This window comes from Equus przewalskii, chromosome 19, assembly GCF_037783145.1.
Source record: "Equus przewalskii isolate Varuska chromosome 19, EquPr2, whole genome shotgun sequence".
Lineage (NCBI taxonomy): Eukaryota > Metazoa > Chordata > Mammalia > Perissodactyla > Equidae > Equus > Equus przewalskii.
The window spans coordinates 33650482-33664603 of record NC_091849.1 but is presented as its reverse complement, the minus strand read 5'-3'; the positions used below and the strand labels follow the sequence as shown (position 1 = coordinate 33664603).

At 38.1% G+C, this 14122-nt stretch overlaps 1 pseudogene; it reads right to left on the bottom strand.

The window, feature by feature from the left end:
- Positions 1 to 14122, bottom strand: part of LOC103544127 (H-2 class II histocompatibility antigen, E-S beta chain-like) — a 37774-nt pseudogene that overhangs the window by 14219 nt on the left and 9433 nt on the right.

Here is a 14122-nt window from a genome sequence, read left to right as displayed (position 1 = left end):
TGTGACTTACATCCTTTGATGTAATCATATAATTTATGATTAGAAATTTTTTGATGTAAACATGAAATTCTACTTATAGATATATATATATAAATATATATGTATATAAACATATAAATGTTTGGAGATATATATAAACATATAATTCTACTTATAGATATTTATTACATATTATTTTAATATCAATGTATATCTCAGATTCAGAATGGACTTTAAAGGACAACTCTCTATCCAAAGTTTTGCATTAATTCACACTCCACCATAGTTTTGATATGTAGTTATTCTTTATGTGACTTAATATTTCTAGTGACAGAGTACTTACCATACTGCAATAAAAATGACTAAAACTTGTTGAGCAATTTTTTAAAAATTATTTTATTGAGGTCATATTGGTTTATAACATTGTCTAATTTCAGGTGTACCTTCTTAAATATTGGCTTCTGTATAGACTGCATTGTGCTCACCACGAATAGTCTAGTTTTTATCTGTCACCCTACATATGTGCCCCTTTGCCTCTTTCACCCTCCCCACCCTGACCCCCTTCCCCTCTGGTAACCATGAATCTGTTCTCTTTATCCATATGTTCGTTGATCTTCCACATATGAGTGAAATCATACAGTGTTTGCCTTTGTCTGTCTGGTTTATTTTGCTTAATATCATACCCTCAAGTTCCAACCATATTGTTTCAAATGGGATAATATTCTTTTTTATGGCTGAGCAGTATTCCATTGTATATACATACCACATCTTCTTTATCTGCTCCTCTGTTGGTGGACACTTGGGTTACTTCCACATCTTGGCTATTGTGAATAATGCTTCAGTGAACATAGGGCTGCATAGAACTCTTTGTATTGTTGATTTCATGTTCTTTGGATAAATACCAAATAGTGGGATAGCTGGATAGTATGGTATTTCTTTTTAAATTTTTTGAGAAATCTCCATACTGTTTTCCATAGTGCCTGCACCATTTTGCATTCTCACCAGCAGTGTATGAGGGTTCCCTTTTCTCCCCATCCTCTCCAACATTCATTATTTCTCGTCTTGTTAATTATAGCCATACTGACGGGTGTGAGGTGGTATCTCATTGTAGTTTTGATTTGTACTTCCTTAATAATTAGTGATGTTGAACATCTTTTCATATGCCTGTTGGCCATCTGTATATCTTCTTTGGAAAAATGTCTGTTCATATCCTCTGCCCATTTTTTGATCGAGTTGTTCTTTTTGTTGTTGAGCTACATGAATTCTTTATATATTTTGGAAATTAACCTCTTGTTTGATACATGTTTGCAAATATCTTCCCCCAGTTTATGGGTTGTCTTTTTGTTTTGTTCCTGGCTGCCTTTGCCTTGCAGAAGCTTTTTGGTCTGATGTAGTTTCACTTGTTCATCTTTTCTTTTGTTTCCCTTCCTTGAATAGACATAGTATTTGAAAAGACGCTGCTAAGACTGAAGTCAAAGACTGTACTGCCTCTATTTTCTTCTAGGAGTTTTATGGTTTCAGGTCTCACTTTCAAGTCTTTAATCCATTTTGAATTAATTTCTGTGTATGGTGTAAGATAATGTCTACTTCCATTCTTTTGCATGTGGCTGTCCAGTTTTCCAAACACCATTTATTGAAGAGAATTTCCTTTCTCCATTGTATGTTCTTGGCTCCTTTGTTGAAGATTAGCTGTCCATAGATGTGTGGTCTTATTTCTGGGCTTTCAATTCTGCTCCATTGATCTGTGTTGTCTGTTGTTTTTGTCTTTTGTTTTTGCCAATACTATGCTGTTTGGATTACTATAGCTTTGTAGTATATTTTGCAGCCAGGAATTGTGATGCCTCCAGCTTTGTTCTTTTTTCTCGGGATTGCTTTGGCTACTCAGTGTTTTTTATTGTTCCACATAAGTTTTAGGATTCTTTGTTCTATTTCTGTGTGAAGAATGTCATTGGGATTATGATTGGGATTGTATTGGATCTGTAGATTGCTTAGGTAATATAGACATTTTAACTATATTTGTTCTTCCAATCCATAAACATGGAGTATCTTTCCATTTCTTTATGTCTTCAGTTTCTTTCAATAATGTCCTATAGTTTTCAGTGTATAGGTTTCTCACCTCCTTGGTTGAATTTATTCCTAGATATTTTATTCTCTTTGTTGTGATTGTAAATGGGATTGTATTCGTGACTTCTCTGCCTGCAAATTCGTTATTAGTGTATAGAAATGCAACCGACTTTTGTAGGTTGATTTTGTACCTTGCAATTTTTCTGTAGTTATTGATTAGTTCTAATAGTTTTCTGGTTGATTCTTTGGGGTTTTATGAGAGTTTGCACCCTTGTCCTATTCCTGTTCTTAGAGGGATGGCTTTCAATTTTTCACTGTCAAGTATGATGTTGGCTGTGGGTTTGTTATATATGGCCTCTATGATGTTGAGATACTTTCCATCTATACCTGTTTTATTGAGAGTTTTTAAAATCATGATTGGATGTTGGATCTTGTCAAATGCTTTCTGTGCAACTATTGAGATGATCATGTGATTTTTATTCCTCATTTTGTTAATGTGGTGTATCACATTGATTGATTTGTGGATGGTGAGCCAGCTCTGCATCCCTGGTATAAATCCCAATTGATCATGGTGTCTTATCCTTTTAATGTATTCTATTTGCAATATTTTCTTTAGGTTTTTTGCGTCTATATTCATCAGCAATGTTGGCCTGTAATTCTCCTTTTTTGTGTTGTTCTTCTCTGGTTTTGGTATCAGGGCAATGTTGAGCCTCGTGGAATGTGTTAGGAAGTGTTCTATCTTCTTCAATTTTTCCAAATAGTTTGAGTAGGACAGGTATTAACTCTTCTTTGAAGGTTTAGTAGAATTCTCCAGAGAAGTCATCTGGTCCTGGACTTTTGTTTTTTGGGAGGTTTTTCTTTAGTTGTGATTGGTCTATTCAGATTCTCTATTTCTTCTTGATTCAGTTTTCAGAGGTTGTATGAGTCTAAGAATTTATCCATTTCTTCTAGGATTTCCAATTTGTTGGCATATGGTTTTTCATGGTATTCTCTTATAATCCTTTGTATTTCTGTGGTGTTGGCTCTAATTTCTCCTCTTTCATTTTTAATTTTATTTATTTGAGTCTTCTTTCTTTCTTAGTGAGTCTGGCTAAGAGTCTATCAATTTTGTTTATCTTTTCAAAGAACCACTTCTTAGTTTCATTGATCCTTTCTATTGTTTTTTTTTAGTCTCTATTTCATTTATTTCTACTCTAATTTTTATTACTTCCCTCCGTCTGCTGACTTTGGACTTTGTTTGTTCTTCTTTTTATAGTTGTGTTAAATGTAGTTTAAGATTACTTATGTGAGATTTTTCTTCTTTGATGAGGAGGGCTTGTATTGTTATAAATTTGCCTCTTAGAACTTCTTTTGCTGCAACCCCTTAAAGTTGGTATATTGTGTTTTCATGCTCATTTGTCTCCAGGTATTTTTTTAATTTCTCCTTTGATTTCTTCATTGATCCAATGGTTGTACAGGTGCATGTTGTTTAGTCTCCACATATTTGTGACTTTCCCAGGTTTTTTTTATAGTTTATTTCTTGTTTCGTAGCATTGTGGTCAGAAAAGATGCTTGATATGATTTCAATCTTTGTAAATAAATTGAGGCTTGCCTTGTTTCCAAACATATGGTTTATCTTTGAGAATGTTCCATGTGCACTTGAGAATAATGTGTATTCTGCTGTTTTTGAATGGAATGTTCTATATATTATCTATTAAGTCCATTTGGTCTAGTGTTTAATTTAAGATCACCATTTCCCTGTTGACTTTCTGTCTGGATGATCCATTCATTGATGTAAATGGGGTGTTGAAATCCTCTACCATGATTGTGTTGCTGTTAATTTCTCCCTTTTGGTCTGTTAATAGTTATTTTATATACTTTGAGCTCTAGGCTTAGGTGCATATATGTTCATAAGTGTTATGCCCTCTTGGTGGAATGTCCCTTTTATCGTTGTATACTGCCCCTCTATGTTTCTCCTTGTCTTTTTTATTTTGAAGTCTGCTTTGTCTGATATAAGTATGGAAAAACCTGCTTTTATTTTGCTTCCCATTTGCTTGGAGTATTGTCTTTCATCCCTTCACTCTGAGCCTATGTTTGTCTTTAGAGCTGAAATATGTTTCCTGGAGGAAGCATATTGTTTTGTCCTTTTTAAAAAACCCATTCAGCTACTCTATGTCTTTTGATTGGAGGATTCAATCCATTTACATTTAGAATGATTATTGATATATGAGGGCTTAATACTGCCATTTTACCTCTTGTTTTCTAGTGGTTCTATATTTCCATTATTTATTTTCCCTTGTCTTTCTGACTGCCATTTCAGTTTTGTGGTTTTCTGTGATGGTTTTCTCAGTTTTGTCTTAATTTATGATTTGTGGCTCTGCTCTGATTTTTTTTTTTTGGTGAGGAAGATTGGCTGTAAGAAAACATTTGTTGTCAATCTTCCTCTTTTTGTTTGAGGAAGATTGGCCCTGAGCTAACATCTGTGCCAATATTCTTCCATTTTGTATGTGGGATGCCACCACAGCATGGCTTGATGTGCAATGTGTAGGTCTGCATCAGGGATCTAAACCTGTGAACTCTGGGCCACCAAAGTGGAGCATGTGATCTTAACCACTACATCACTGGGCCAGAACCTCTGCCCTTATTTTTTGTTTAGTTGTTAACATGAAGTTTGTGTAAAAGACCTCATAGATGAGATAGTCCATTTTCCTATAGCCTCTTACCTCCATTAGCCTAAGCGGGTTACATCCCTTTCCTCTTCTCCTTCTGAGTTTTTGTTGTCACTTATTGTTCTCTTCTGCGTTGGGAGTTTGTGGCTAAATTGAAGTGTTTATGGTTATTTTTGATTCTTTCTGTCCCTTTGTCTATTATGTTATAATTAAGTATTTACTAATCTGTTCTAACACAGAGCTGCAACTTCCTGATTCCATCTGTATATTTCTCTCCTTGCTCAAGGTTTTGTAAACCTTTGCTTTTTAGTTTCAGATGGGAGGACTCTGCTCAACATCTCTTGTAAGGCAGGCCTTGTGGCAATGAGGTCACTCAGCTCTTGTTCATCTGGGATAGCTTTTATTTCTCCATCATATCTGAAGCACGGATTTGCTGGATAGAGTATTCTTGGCTGAAAGTTTTTGTCTTTCATTGTTTTGAGTATATCATTCCATTCTCTCTAGCCTGTAAGGTTTCTGCTGAGAAATCTGCTGAAAGCCTGATAGGAGTTCCTTTGTAGATTATTTTCTTCTGCCTTGCTGCCCTTAGTATTTTTTCTTTGTCATTTACTTTTGCCAGTTTTACTATTATATGCCTTGGAGAAGGTCTTTTTACATTGATGTAATTAGGAGTTCTATTGGTTTCATGTATTTGTGAGACCAGTACTTTATCCAGGTTTGGGATGTTCTCAGCTATTATCTCTTTGAACAAGCTCTCTGCTCTTTTCTGCCTCTGGAATACTTATAATCCTTATGTTGCATTTCCTAATTGAGTCAGATATTTCTCAAAGAATTCCTCCATTTCTTAAAAACCTTAGTTCTCTCTCTTCCACCTGAAACATTTCTATATTCTTTTCCTCTAAATCATTAATTCTGTCCTCCATAATGTCAGCTCTGTTTTTTAAGAATTCTAGATATTATTTTTTCTCTCATTGTGTTCTTCATATTCAGAATTTCTGTTTGTTTTTTTTATAGTTTCAGTCTATGGTGAAGTATTCCCTCTGCTCATTAATTTTATTCCTGAGCTCATTGAATTGTCTTTCTGAGTTTTCTTGTAACTAATTGAGTTTCTTAATGACAGCTATTTTGAATTCCCTGTCATTTAGATTGTAAATTTCTGTGGCTTCAGAGTGTTTCTGAAGACACGTCATTTTCTATCTGTTCTGAATTATTCCATGGTGTTTGATAAACTAATCCTTTGGCAGTGCATTTGTGGTAGTATCAGCTCCCAGATTCCACCTGCTACAGCTGGGGGAAAGCAGGAGCTGTGTTTCTGATCCCACCCCATCTGCTGGAAGTTGTGCAGGTACACTGGGCACTCTGGTAGGCTTTTGCATGTACTCCAGATTGCAACTGCCTCCGCTTACAGTCACACCAGCTGCTGTGCTTGGTGGGTGGGGCTTCTTCACAGGGTCTGAGCTGGGGCCACTCATTAGGGCCACAGTGTCATGATGGGCACTCACACCAGCTTTGAAAGCATGTGCATGCTCACTCAGGATTGATGCCCCCCTCTTCTTACAGTCATGCTGATGCTTGTTTCCCCTGGTGGAGTTATGGTGGCATGGTGGGCACTACCATTGGTCGGGAAAGCATTTGCATGTGAATGCAGGCCTTCTGCTGCTGCTTCTCACAGTCTTCTTGAGGCACTTTCCCACTGGCAGTGCTGTGGTTCCATGGTGGGTATTCTTGCCAGCTGGGACAGCATTTGCTTGCAGTCTGGACTGTCCCGCCTCCACTTAGAGTACAACCAACTACTGTGTGAAGACCTTTATCTGGCTTGCTTCTGCTGGGAAGGGATAGGTGAGTGCTCACCTATCTCCATAGCCTCCCAGGGACCCAGTCCCTCCGCCTTCAGATATATAGCTGCATGGGTCTCTCAGGCTGCCTGTTGTGCTGTGTGGATATCCTCCAGTGGTCAATGAATGTCCATTTAGTTGTAATTCAGAGGGGGAGAGACAAAGGGAACAGCTCACTCTGCCGTGTTGCTGAAGTCACCAACAGCTTATATTTATAATAGTCTGTTTTAAGTTGATACCAACTTAAGTCTGAATGCATTCTAAAACTCAACATTTTACTCTACTCCCATGTTTTATGTTTTTGATGTTACAATTTACAGTTTTTTAATCTTGTGTGTCCCTTAACAAATTATTGTAGTTATAGTTATTTTTACTACTTTTGTTTTTTAACCTTCATTCTAGCTTTATAAGTGATTATTCCACTGCTTTCGCTACATATTTACTTTTACCAGTGAGAGTTATACTTTCATGTTTTCCTGTTCCTAATTAGTGCCCTTCATTTCAGGCTAAAGAAGTCCCTTTAAAATTTCTTATATGGCTGCTCTAATAGTGATGACCTGCTTTAGCTTTTGCTTGTCTGGAAAATTCTTTATCTCTCCATCAATTTTGAACTACAGCTTTTCTAGTCAGAGTATTCTTGGTTGGCAGCGAATATTTAAAATCTTTTTATTTTGAAATAATTATAGATTCACAGATCTTTGTAAGACAGTCCAGGGGATCCTGTGTATCCCTTCACCTAGATTCCTCAAATGGTTATATGTTAAGCTATAGTACACTATCAAAACCAGGAAACTGATATTGATACAACGCGAGTGTATAGTTTTATGCCTATCTTTTATCACATTTGTAGATTTGTGCAACCACCACAACAATCAAGCACAGAACCGTTCCATTACTACGGAGCTTTCCCTCATGATTCCCTTTATAGTCACAGCTACTTTCCATCAGTCACCATCACCCTAACACCTGACAACCACTAATTTGTTCTCCATCTCTATAATTTTGTCATTTTAAGAATGTTAGATAAATGGAATCATATAGTATATGACTATTTGAAATTAACATTTTAAACTCAGCATAATGTCCTTGAGATCTGTCCAAGTTGTTGGGTGTATGAGCAGTTTGTTCTTTTCTTTATTGCTGAGTAATATTCCATGGTATGGATATACTACAGGTTGTTCAACTATTCACCTGTTTAAGGGCATCTTGGTTCTTTCCACTTCAGGACTATTACAAATTAAGCTGCCGTGAACATTTGTGTAAGGTTACTATGTGAACATGAGTTTTCATTTGTTTAGCAATAATGCCCAGAAATGTGATTACTTAGTCATGAGGTAAGTGTATGTTTAGTTTTTCAAGAAACTGCCATACTATTTTCCAGAAGGATTGTACTATTTCAGAGTGTGTGAGAGGTTCAGTTTCCCTGCATTCTTACCAGCATTTTGCATTGTCAGTATTTCATATTTTATCTGTTTTAATAAGTATGTAGTGATATGTCATCATGTTCTTAGTTTGTGTTCCCTTAATGGGTAGTGATGCTACACATCATTCAGTGTGCTTATTTGCCATCTGGATATCCTCTTTGACAAAATACTCCTTCGTATCTTTGATAATTTTATAATTAAAATTTTTAAATTTTTTTATTGTGGAGTTTTGAGAGTCCTTTATATATTCTAGATATATGCCTTTGGTGATATTTGGAGTGTGCAAACATTTTCTCTTTGTCTATAGGTGGTTCTTTTTTTCTATTTTTTAAGTCTTTTTTTCAGAAAAAAGTTTTTAATTTTTATAAAGCTCAATTTATTGTTTTTCTTTTCTGGATTGTGTTTTTGGTGTCATGTCTAAGAACTCTTCATCACACCCTAGGACCCAAGCATTTTCACCTAAATTTTCTTCTAAATGTTTTACAGTTTGCATTTAAATTTATGATCTATTTTGAATGAATTTTTGTATAAAATGTGAGAATTGGTCCAGCTTTCTTTTTCTCCTTTTCCTTTTTTTTGGCCTATGGATATTCACTTGCTTCAGCACCATTGTTTGAAAAAACTATTCATCTTCAATTGAGTTTCTTTGAACCTTTGTCTAAAGTGAGTTGTTGTAGGTCTGTTTCTGGATTCTCTAGCACTGTTCCATCAATATATGTGTCTATCCTACCACAATACCCATAGTCTTGACTACTGTAGGTATATAAAAGTTTTAAATTTGGTTAGAGTAATCCCTCAACTTTTTCTTTATCAAATTTGTTTTACCTATTCTAAATCCTTTGTTTTTTAAAATAAATTTTAGAATAACTTTGTTTAAAATTAGTAAAAATTTTGCTGGAATTTGTTTTGAAATTGCATTAAACTGTGATATCAATCCAGGGGAGAATTGACCACCTTTACTGTCTTGAGGTTTCAGCGGATGAATGTGGTAAGTCTCTCCGTTTATTTAGATCTTTGATTTCTTTCATCAGCACCTCAGCATACAAGTCCTGTACATGTTCTATTAGAGTTTTACTTAAGTGTTTCCTTTTTTTTTGAGTCATTATAAATGTTACTGTATTTTAAATTTAAAAAAATATATCTTCATTGCTTCATTGCTTTTTTATGCTTCATTGCAATACAGATTGATTATTTTGGTTGATCTTGAATTCTGCAAACTTGATGAACTCTTTAGTTCTCAGAGGCTCTTTTGGGAGGAAAGGCATTCCTTGGTATTTTTTTTTGTTGTTTTTTTCTTTGGAAGATTAGCCCTGAGCTAACTACTGCTAATCCTCTTTTTGCTGAGGAAGACTGGCCCTGAGCTAACATTCATGCCCATCTTCTTCTACTTTATATGTGGGATGCCTACCACAGCATGGCTTTTGCCAAGCGGTGCCATGTCTGCACCTGGGATTTGAACCGGTGAACCCGGGCCTCCTAGAACAGATCGTGCGCACTTAACCACTGTGCCACCGGGTCCTTGGTATTTTTAATATAGACCATCATATCAACTGAGGACAAAAATAGTTTTATTTCTTCCTTTCTGATCTGCATGCATTCTGACCACCTCCTCTTCACCCTGTTGATGAAGGGGGGGGGTCTCCCACCCTAAATAATATGAAATGGCTGAACACACCACACTCTACGTGGACAGATGAGATTGACAGCAGTTTATCACATATACTCACAGCCTGAGGGACAAGGACACTGCATTCCCCGTAGGGCCACATCAAGGTTGCATTTAGGAACAGAATGAACCAGTAGGGGCTGTGAGAGGCAGGCTTTGTAGTAACAAGAGAATAGAGTCCTTCTGGTTCCCAAAGGAGGGTACTATTGGTTTTTTTGAGTAGTTTCATGGGCTGGCAGGGAACTGAAGTCCTTAGGCTGAGGATCAGGTGGAGTGCACCTGTTCAGGCTTACAGGAGAAGTAGCCAGGTGGGGATGCTTTCCTGCTGGGTGGGGGAACATATCTGGTAAAAGCAGGAGAACTAACAGTTAAGCCTTTTGGGCCTTTTGAGCCTAAAAGATGTCATGGCAGTACTTGAAATTTAGAGATCTCACAATATAACATGCCATTTATTTCCTTTTCTTATTTTATTGTGTTGGCTAGGACTTCTTTTACTAGGTTAACTGAAAGAAGGAGAAAATGCATATGACCATCTTGATAGAATCAAAAAATATCATTTGACAGAATTCAACATCTGATCTTAATTATTAGAAAATCTAGTATTGAAAAAAACCCTAGTATTAAAAAAGAATTTTTTCAATCTAAGAAAGGATAGCTACCCTATTGCACACATCAGACTCAATGGTGAAATATTTAAAAATTTCCCCTTGATTTCTGGAGTACTGGAGGTGTAAGACAATGAAAAATGGCAATAAATAAATAAATAAATAAATAAAAGGAATAAGGTGGTAAAAGAGGTAAAATTTCCATTATTTACTTTTAACATGATCATGTACATTTTATTACATAAAATATTTGAGTGTTCTTCAAGTTAAAACTATTAAATAAAATATATTTGGAAAAGTCTACCTTTCAATTGTGTTCCTTACTACTCATTCCCTCTCTTGCCCTATAGGCAACTATTTCTAAAATCCTCCCATTGTTTCTATTTACAAATGCATGCAGAATAGAATAGAATGGGTACAGCTAGATATCCCTAACCTTCTCCTCTGTTTTATTAGACAAAATGTTGTATACTACACATACTCTCCTGTACCTTGCTCCAAATGTATTTTAGATATTATTCCATAGCAGGGTACAGAGATCCTCTCATTTTTTCTTCTACCTGCAGAATATTTCATTGTTTGGATGCACATCAGTGTATTTATATATCACCCCTTTTCCCCCCAGCATTATCTCTGATTTCTGCTGCAGTAAGATCCATACAGGATTCTCCTGTGGCAGACAGTTTGTTACCCAATCTGGAGAGTCTCAAAAATATATCTTTTCCACTAGAGTTGTGGCTTTGTCCTGATGGCCTTCTGGGACCACTAATGGGGAAGAGTACATTCCAAGGCAAAGAGTCAGCATCCGTCAATTTTTGTTCAAGCGACAGAAAAAAGATTGAGGTTTTGAATCCTACCCTTAACAAGTGAAAGAGGAATACAAGAAGTACCTAGGTTTAGATATTCTCTTTAAAAAATCAGAGAAAAAGAGACCAAAGAATATGATTATAAAAATCTTGAAGGCATCATATTCCAACAAATTACCTGAATTTCTCCTATTTGTAATCCCCTCTCTGTATTCCATGGTGTGAAGGACCTTCTGTGTTTGTCTTTGAGGATGAATAAATGTAGGTGATCACCAGCATATGGGGTCATTAAGGGCCTTCTACTAGCTCAAGTAAATATGCCTAATTATAGAATGGAGAATAGGCAGAAAAACTGGGGAAGTAAGCCACAAAACCTTCCTGATCCACATGAGGCCAAAATTCAGGAATATAAATGAAAACCATTACTGTATTGTGATACAATCTTCCCTTTCTGCTGTTTTTCTACTTCTGGTCCTTGAAGCTGTATGAAGCAGATGATTTTCACTCCATGTTTATTTGAGAAAAACCTCATGAAGAAATGTGAGCAGAAGGTAAGTTCAGATGCAATGGAGACCATAAGCGTTGAATACAATGGAGACTGGGAGAGAATGAAGATGAGGTACTGCAATTAATATTGGGGACTTCCAGGCCTAGATCGGGGACTGAGGAAGCCGTCAGGGAGGGCATTTTCTGCAGGGTCACTGAACCAGGAGCAAACGAGATCCTGAGAAAGCACTCTCTTGGTGGAGTAAGAGTCAAGTAGGAAATGCTTTCATGCTGTGAAGCAGTTGGGACAGACGGTTCTTCCTTGAGGGTCACCATCTTCACTTCAGCTCAGGAGTCCTGCAGAAGACAGAGGAGAGTGTTGTTTCCAGACTTAACTCTACAAGCAGATTCCTTTCCCATCTCTGAGGGCTTCCTGTTAAAGCTCTGTAGTAAGAAGAAGCAAAAAATTCTGTCACCCTGAGCCAAGGCTACTTCAGAGCACAGGCCATTTTATTAAGAGGAGAGAAGATTTACTGCAAACTGCCTGGTCAGAATTCGAAGTCTTTCCCATTATTTCTTCTCCTGTCTTGTTATCTCTACCATCTGTTCCAGGAGAACCAAACCTCTCTCTAAAAGAGAATCAAAGGGCATTACCTGTTGGCTGCAGTCAATCGTGTCCTGGGAAAGAGAAGGGAAGACATAACTTAAGATATGGAGGCAAGTCTGTCCGCAAATATAATGTCCCCAGCCCCAACCTCCCCCCACCTGAGAGTTCTCTAACACCATGACCCCTATCACATGATGCCAGAGCAGAGAGGAGAGGAGAAAATGAGAGCCTGTGACCCATGAAGTTTCTGTCACACAAATCCAGTGTAATATTGTCAGCCTTAGTGTCTCTTCCTGCATTTATTCCAGGGTCTTGAAAGATCTCCATGCATGTTGACCCTTCTATTACTTCTTTGGGCCATAACCATTCATGTTTTAACACAGTAAACATGGATGGTTGATTTCTGGATTTCCAGGAAATTTGTGGTCGACTAGGTAAACAAAGGCTTTGTACAGGGCCACTGGTATATAGAGAACTAATTGAGCAAAGCCATGATTCTTCCCCCAAAGGTCTGTGTGGGTCTCAGCTGCCAGCAGGGTCCTCACCTTTCTGGTTCCTGCGGTGGATGAACAGCCCCGCCCCAAGGATGAGCAGCCCCAGCACAAAGCCCCCGACTCCACTCAGCATCTTGCTCTGTGCAGACTCAGACTGGGCCCCTGAGAAAAGAAGCTAGTTTTAGTGATTTTTACCCCAAATCCAATTTCTCCAATTGAGACTCTGGGACTGAGAGCTTTGAGAATGGGGGAAGAAGGCTGCCCTGGAAGAACTACAATAATTGGCCATTTCTGGAAAAGTGACTTAAAAATCACTCTGAGTAGCTACAAGTTTTAGGCATTGAACTCATTTAAATATCACAGCCCTGACGTAATCCCACTAGTTCATCTGATGGAAGAGGAGCCTGGGACTCCTTGGGGTTGAGTAGCTTGTCTAGGGTGACAGAGCTAATCAAAAGCAGAGCTGAGATTGGACTCCCCTGGGGTCAGGAAGGTCCCTATCTTGTAGATGTTGTGCCTTTTCTCAAACCACAATGAATAACTCAGAGCAATGGTGCCAGGAGTGCAAGCCCAGCCTGAGGCAGAGGACTGGTACCCAGGGCCGGGGGAACCATGACCTGTAATATCTTGGGAAGGCTCAAAACATGGACAACTCTTTTCTGTCTGCCAGGCAGAATTGCCTCTCCAGACGGTATAGATATTTGTAGAAATTATGAGGATTTCTACCACAGGATATCATGGGGCTACCCTCTGTGACCTGTTTTGAAGGAGAGGAGAACATGGAGGAAATGAAAATAATATGGAGTGGGGAGAGGAGAAACATGACATTCAGGGAAAAGCAAAGTGCCCTTATGGTGGGCGAGGAATTTATGAGGTCAGGGAGCTTCTCACTCCATTCCACCGTGATAGGACTCGTCAGACTTGGGTGCTCCACTTGGCAGGTGTAGACCTCTCCACTCTGAGGAACTGTCTCAAGCATCACCAGGGTCTGGAGGTCCAGTCTCCATTACGGATCAGGCCTGTGGAGATGACTCCAGCCTCCTCTTCCTGGCCGTTCCGGAGCCACCTGACTTCGATGTGGCCTGGATAGAAACGATTCACAGAGCAGATGAGGAGGTTGTGGTGCTGCCGGGGCTGGGTCTTTACAGGATACACAGTGACTGTGGGCTCAACTAGGAGAGAAAAGGTGGAGGGAGTACGTGAGGAGGACAGAGTAAGTCTCCTTGGTTGGCTGCCTTTCTGCCTCTGTCCAAACCCAAGCCTCCCTCAAAGCTGCCATGTGGCTGAACAGGAACCAGAGTCATGAGTCTTGAATTTAATCCTTACAGCATGGGCCCATTGGATTTGTGAGCTGTTGAGGAAAATTGCGGGATTTTTTTCATATCTCGAAACAATTATTCATTGTTTAACTGAAGTATTTACAAACCTTTGCAGGATATAGATTAATTAAAAGCATGATTTCTGGAACTAGGCTGCCTGGGTTCAAATCCAGGCTCTTCTTCTTAGTG